This window comes from Scyliorhinus torazame, chromosome 23 (genome assembly GCF_047496885.1).
Source record: "Scyliorhinus torazame isolate Kashiwa2021f chromosome 23, sScyTor2.1, whole genome shotgun sequence".
Taxonomy (NCBI): Eukaryota; Metazoa; Chordata; class Chondrichthyes; order Carcharhiniformes; family Scyliorhinidae; genus Scyliorhinus; species Scyliorhinus torazame.
The window spans coordinates 33,950,145-33,956,699 of NC_092729.1; the positions used below are offsets into that span (position 1 = coordinate 33,950,145).

The 6,555-nt window shown below is 48.5% G+C and overlaps 1 long non-coding RNA gene across 3 annotated transcripts; it reads right to left on the minus strand.

Annotated features, from left to right (window-relative positions):
• Positions 1-919: 919 nt before the first annotated feature.
• Positions 920-4,128, minus strand: LOC140399729 (uncharacterized). Of its 3 annotated transcripts, none has more exons than XR_011937826.1 (4): positions 4,110-4,128; positions 3,435-3,568; positions 2,993-3,099; positions 920-1,019 (listed from the first exon to the last, which is right to left on the minus strand). It is a non-coding gene; the product is annotated as an uncharacterized lncRNA (long non-coding RNA). The 3 variants fall into 3 exon arrangements; XR_011937825.1 differs by lacking the exon at positions 4,110-4,128 and adding an exon at positions 3,733-3,848; XR_011937824.1 differs by lacking the exon at positions 4,110-4,128 and having other exon boundaries at positions 3,435-3,726.
• Between the last annotated feature and the right edge of the window lie 2,427 nt (positions 4,129-6,555).

Below are 6,555 nucleotides of genomic sequence, written 5' to 3' on the forward strand. Positions count from 1 at the left end.
ACTTTCCAAATTGAGTTCCGAGTTTCTGATGGTGGATTTCTCTCTCAGCGGCTATGAGATCTGGCTGAATATCCCGTCAGTGCAGCAGGAAGGGTTCATTAACTCTCTCGTTCGCAACCACTCAAGTTTAAAACTTTAACATTCGAGACCTTCAAACCCACTTTGCAGTCTGTGAGCTATTTCATTGTTTTTTTTAAAGAAGTAGGGACTGTAGATTTATTTTTATAAATTTAGAGTGCCCAATTCATTTTTTCCAATTCAGGGACAATTCCGTGTGGCCAGTCCCCCGAGCCTGCACATCTTTGGGTTGTGGGGGCGAAACCCACGCAAACACTGGGAGAGCTATTTTATTGTAAGAGTTGTGGTCACTGTTGCTGAGTGAACAGCAAGATCCCACAGCGGCAGCTATCTGGACCTAACCAATGGGACACTGCCCTTCCTCCCTCCCCCCCTCACTCCTGCTGGGTGCCCCATTCCCCACTGCACCTAACAACCCCACCCCCACCGCCGTGTCATGTGTGGATTGGAACATCCCTGGAGAAGTCCCTTCAGTTTCTGAAAGAGTTAAACTGCCTCTTAAAATGAAGAAAAACCTTTCTAAAACGAAATCCATTGGCACACAGAAAGATCCCAGAAGGTGCAGTCGGCAGTGTTGAGTGTCGTTTACATTTGCTACCAGGTTGCAGAGAGTGGCTGAAACCGTGAAATCGTCCCCCCCCTCTCCCCTCCCCCCTATCCCCTACCCCACCACAAATACCCGGGACGCTCAGAATTAATATAACCCCTGTTATTTTGGAACAAAATTAGACAGCTTCATATTCCAGATTTGTATTTTACTCTTTGCCGCCCATCAAAGGGTTAATGTGTTTGTGTCTAAGTGCAAGGCCGGGGCAGCAATAAAGAGACAACTCACGTGAGTGCGGCCTATGGAGTAGGCCTCAGTCCATCCACTTGTCCTCTGGAGAATAGCCTTTGTCCAAAGATTCCTGGTCGCATTGCAGTCTTCAAAGTTCAAATTCCTGGGAAAACAGGGAGAAAATTAACTAAAACGCAGGAAAATGTTTAAACTTGTAGCACAGCAAGAGGCCAAGATTCCCCCTCTCAGTCACACACACTCAGCAACATCCACCTACAATAATCTCAGTTATAAACCACAGGATAAAAATGATTGAGAGATAGTTCCCGTTTCCCTTGTGTTTCTCTTTCTCTCTCTCTCTCGCTATCTCATTCGGTCTCTCTATCCCTCTCATTCATATTTCTGTCTCCCTCGTTATCCCTCATCACCCTCCCAGCATTTATTTCTATTTATTTCCCTCATCAGGGTATCCCCAGAAAGATGTGATGAGACTCCCCATTGCAGTTTGTGGGGTGGTTTTCTTCGATTAAAGGTTTAAAGAGACACTAAAAAGCTGGAGAGAAATGGACAGATAGAGGCAGAAAGCAGGGGAGACAGAGAGAGAGAGAGAGGCAAGAATGGAAAGAAGACAGAAAGGGAGAGAAAGCCTCTCTTTTTCACGACCTCCCTCTCCCTCCACCCTCTCTTTCTTTCTCCTCTCCCTCTCTCTAATCTCCATTACCCCCCCAGCCCCACACTCTTTCTGTACTCCCTCTCTCTTTCTCACTCTCATTCTAATAGTTGGGAAGGAGAAAGAAAGAGAGACAGGGTCACACACAGGAATCCAACATTCATAACCACAGCAAACTGAATTCAAATGACCTCCTGCGAATTTAATTTCACCCTCATACTTTACCAGGATGTTGCCTGGAATGGAGAGTAGGTCTTACGAGGAAAGGTTGAGGGTGCTAGGCCTTTTCTCATTAGAACGGAGAAGGATGAGGGGCGACTTGATAGAGGTTTATAAGATGATCAGGGGAATAGATAAGAGTAGACAGTCAGAGACTTTTTCCCCGGGTGGAACAAACCATTACAAGGGGACATAAATTTAAGGTGAAAGGTGGAAGATATAGGAGGGATGTCGGAGGTAGGTTCTTTACCCAGAGAGTAGGGGGGCATGGAATGCACTGCCTGTGGAGGTAGTTGAATTGGAAACATTCGGGACCTTCAAGCAGCTATTGGATATTTACATGGATTACGGTTAAATGATAGAGTGTAGATTTATTTGTTCTTAAGGGCAGCATGGTAGCATTGTGGATAGCACAATTGCTTCACAGATCCAGGGTCCCAGGTTCGATTCCGGCTTGGATCACTGTCTGTGCGGAGTCTGCACATCCTCCCCTTGTCTGCGTGGGTTTCCTCCGGGTGCTCCGGTTTCTTCCCACAGTCCAAAGATGTGCAGGTTAGGTGGATTGGCCATGAAAAATTGCCCTTAGTGTCCAAAATCGCCCTTTGTGTTGGGTGGAGGTGTTGAGTTTGGGTAGGGTGCTCTTTCCAAGAGCCGGTGCAGACTCAAAGGGCCGAATGGCCTCCTTCTGCACTGTAAATTCAATGATAATCTATGATTAATCTAGGACAAAGGTTCGGCACAACATCGTGGGCCGAAGGGCCTGTTCTGTGCTGTATTTCCTTTTAAAAAAACTTGTGTCTCGGCCTAAAACACAGGCTTCATTCCAGAATTATACCCGCTTCAAGTTAAGGGACTTTAATTCCGGGCAATCGAGATTACTTTACAGTCAATGGATTCATTTTAAAAGTGACCCCACTATCGTTAATTTTGTGAATTCTGCAGGCAACCTGTGCACAGGGAGAGCCCAACAAATGATGACCACTTTCAAAATTGAGTTCAGAGTTTCTGATCTGAGATTTCTCTCGCTCTCTCTACCAGATTTCAGAGATTGGCTGAAACAGTGAAATGCCCCCCCCCCCCCCCCCCCACCCCTGGGATGCTCAGAATTAATATATCCCCTGTCATTTTGGAACAAAATTAGACAGCTTCATATTCCAGATTTGTATTTTACTCTTTGCCGCCCACCAAAGGTTTAATGTGTTTGTGTCTTAGTGCAAGCCCGGGGAGGCAATAAAGAGACAACTCACGTGAGTGCGGCCTGTGGAGTAGGCCTCAGTCCATCCACTTGTCCTTTGGAGAATAGCCTTTGTCCAAAGATTCCTGCTCACATTACAGTCTTTCAAAATTCAAATTCCTGGGAAAAAGAGGGAGAAAATTAACTAAACCACTGGAAAAGATTGAAACTATTTAATACAGCGAGAGCCCAGGGTCCCCTTTTCAGTTTTACAACTCCTCAGCAACATCCAAATACAAATAAGTCACAGCTTTCAACCAGAGGTTAAAAAAGATTGAGAGACAATTAATACTCAAAATCTTTTTATTATCACAATTAGGCTTACATTAATACTGCAATGAAGTTACTGTGAAAATCCCCTTCTCTTGTGTTTCTTGCTGTCTCTCTGTACCTCTTATACATATTTATGTCTCCCTCCCTCACTCTCTTTGATCCCTCCAATATTAAAATTAAACCTCAGTCAGGGTAATAACCCGGGTGAAGCCTGCGGAACAGGCCTCAGCCAGCGCTCCCTCGGGAAGAATTCACACTCCCTCGTCCTCCTCACAGGATTCCCGACCTCCTTCCAGTTTTCCAAATAAAAATGCCTCTGGAGAAAAAAAGGAGATAAAATTGGTTATAAAGACAATAACAGGGACATTTAAAAAAAATATACAAAACAGCACAACAGGAGTCCAACATTTCCAATCTCGAGCCAATCAGCAACATGTCAACACCCAAAATGCACAGCTCAAAACAGAGAGATTGACACACCCAGCGACACACACACACACACACACACACACTGAAGAGAGGGGTAATGTTTTCAGTGTCGTGGGTTTTTGGTTTGAGAACTGAAGTGCCTCAGACACAGATATATCCTCAGTGAGCTGTGAGCAGACTCCACCCCTAGTCTCTGCCATGTGTGGAATGTCTGTCTCAGAGGACAGCTCTCTATTGACATGTAAATGAGTGACAAGAGATGCTGATCTCCTTGCTGCTCAGCCCCACACACACAGAATGTGACTTCAGCTAAACCTTGGCCTTCCCCACACCAGTGTTGTTCACTGAGCAGGCCGGAAAAAATTGGATTAAATGTAATTATTAGACAGGGACGTTCTTATTTTTTCTACCCAAGTGCATAACCTCACATTTATCCATGTTATACTGCATCTGCCACATCTCTCTCTCACTCACTCCCCTCCCAATAGGATTGAATCATAATTTAAAATAGAATTGGGAAATGATTAGAAACAGTTTGGACTAGAGATCTCTTCAGTGACCTGTGTGCAGTCCCCACCCCCGACTTTCTGTCAGGAATGTCCCCCTCGGTGTGTTTCCTGTGTCTGCAAAGGTAACACTTGTCCTGTCTATGGTTATGTTAATTCAGCAGACAGCCACAGATTCACAATGTCCTGTCCTTATTTCTGTCTTTGTTTAACATTTATTCCCTCTGAATTTCTGACATGTTGGGAATAACCATTCATCTGTCACTTTAGGAAGGCTTTCCATAGAATGAGTAAAAACCAGCAAGAAATCACAGAATGTGAGTTAAACACAACTTCATTCCTGCTTCCATTTAGAGAGAAGATTCCTGGCCAGACAAACAAAGCTCATTGCAAAGTTTCACTTCATATTTTACTTGTTCACAGGCAGATTTTTCACTGAAATCTTCTGATGTTAATTCCTGAGATTAGAATTTATAAAGAAACAATTTGGATTGAATGAAAACGGTCAGTTTGATAACCCTAATGTCCTGACTGCCTCACGTCCTGGCACCCTCACACCATCACACCCTCATGTCCCCTAACCCTCACATCCTGACCCACTCCCGTCCCCGAAACCTCAGATCCTGACCCGCTGTGTTCCTCTTTCTCTGTGTGTGTCCCTCACTCTCTCCGTGTGCCCACCTCTCTCTGTCCCTCTCTCCCTCTGTGTCCCTGTTGCTCTCAAAGTGTCCTCTCACTCTATCCCTCTCTTTCACTGTCTACCTCTTTCTCTCTGTGTCACTCTCTCTGTCCCCCTCTCTCTCTGTCCCTCTATCTCTATCCCTCTCTCTCTTTGTCCAACTCTCGCTCACTGTGTACATCTCTCTCACTTTCTATCACTCTATCTCTCTCTCTCCTTCTCTCGCTGTGCTTCTCGCTCTCGCTGTGTCCCACGCTCTTGCTGTGTCGTCGCTCTCGCTGTGTCCCTCGGTCTCGCTGTGTCCCTCGCTCTAGCTGTGTCCCTCGTTCTCTGTGTACCCCTCACTGTCTGTGTACCCCTCACTCTCTGTGTACCCCTCAATCTCTGTGCGTCCCTCGCTCTCTGTGCGTCCTTCGCTCTCTGTGAATCCCTCGCTCTCTGTGCATCCCTCGCTCACTGTGTGTCCCTCGCTCATGGTGTGTCCCTCGCTCTCAGTGTGTCCCTCGCTCTTTATGTGTCCCTCGCTCTCTATGTGTCCCTCGCTCTCTGTGTGTCCGTCGCTCTCTGTGTGTCCGTCGCTCTCTGTGCGTCCCTCGCTCTCTGTGTGTCCCTCGCTCTCTGCGTGTCCCTCGCTCTCTGTGTGTCCCTCGCTCTCTGTTTGTCCCTCGCACTCTGTTTGTCCCTCGCTCTCTGTGCGTCCCTCGCTCTCTTTGCGTCCCTCGATCTCTGTGTGTCCCTCGCTCTCTGTGTGTCCCTCGCTCTCTGTGTGTCCCTCGCTCACGGTGTGTCCCTCGCTCTCGGTGTGTCCCTCGCTCTCTATGTGTCCCTCGCTCTCTGTGCGTCCCTCACTCTCTGTGCGTCCCTCGCTCTCTGTGTGTCCCTCGCTCTCAGTGTGTCCCTCGCTCTCTATGTGTCCCTCGCTCTCTATGTGTCCCTCGCTCTCTGTGTGTCCCTCGCTCTCTGTGCGTCCCTCGCTCTCTGTGCGTCCCTCGCTCTCTGTGTGTCCCTCGCTCTCTGTTTGTCCCTCGCACTCTGTTTGTCCCTCGCTCTCTGTGCGTCCCTCGCTCTCTGTGCGTCCCTCGCTCTCTGTGCGTCCCTCGCTCTCTGTGCGCCACTCGCTCTCTCTGCGTCCCTCGCTCTCTGAGTGTTCCTCGATCTGTGCGTGTCCCTCGCTCTCTGTGCACCCCTCACTCTCTGTGTCCCTCGCGCTCTGTGTGTCCCTCACTCTCTGTGTGTGTTCATCGCTCCTTGTGTGTCCCTAGCTCTCTGTGCGTCCCTCACTCTCTGTGTGTGTCCCTCGCTCTCTGTGCACCCCTCGCTCTCTGTGTCCCTCGCCCTCTCTGTGTCCCTCGCTCTCTGTGCGTCCTTCGCTCTCTGTGTGTCCCTCGCTCTCTGTGTGTCCCTCGTTCTCTGTGTGTGTCCTTCGCTCTCTGTGCACCCCTCGCTCTATGTGTCCCTCCCTCTCTGTGTTTCCCTCCCTATCTGTGTGTCCCTCGCTCTCTGTGTGTCCCTCCCTCTCTGTGTGTCCCTCGCTCTCTGTGTGTGTCCTTCGCTCTCTGTGTCCCTCGCTCTCTGTGTGTCCCTCGCTCTCTGTGTGTCCCTCGCTCTCTGTGTGTCCCTCGCTCTCTGTGTGTCCCTCGCTCTCTGTGTGTGTCCCTCGATCTCTGTACACCCCTCGCACTCTGTGTC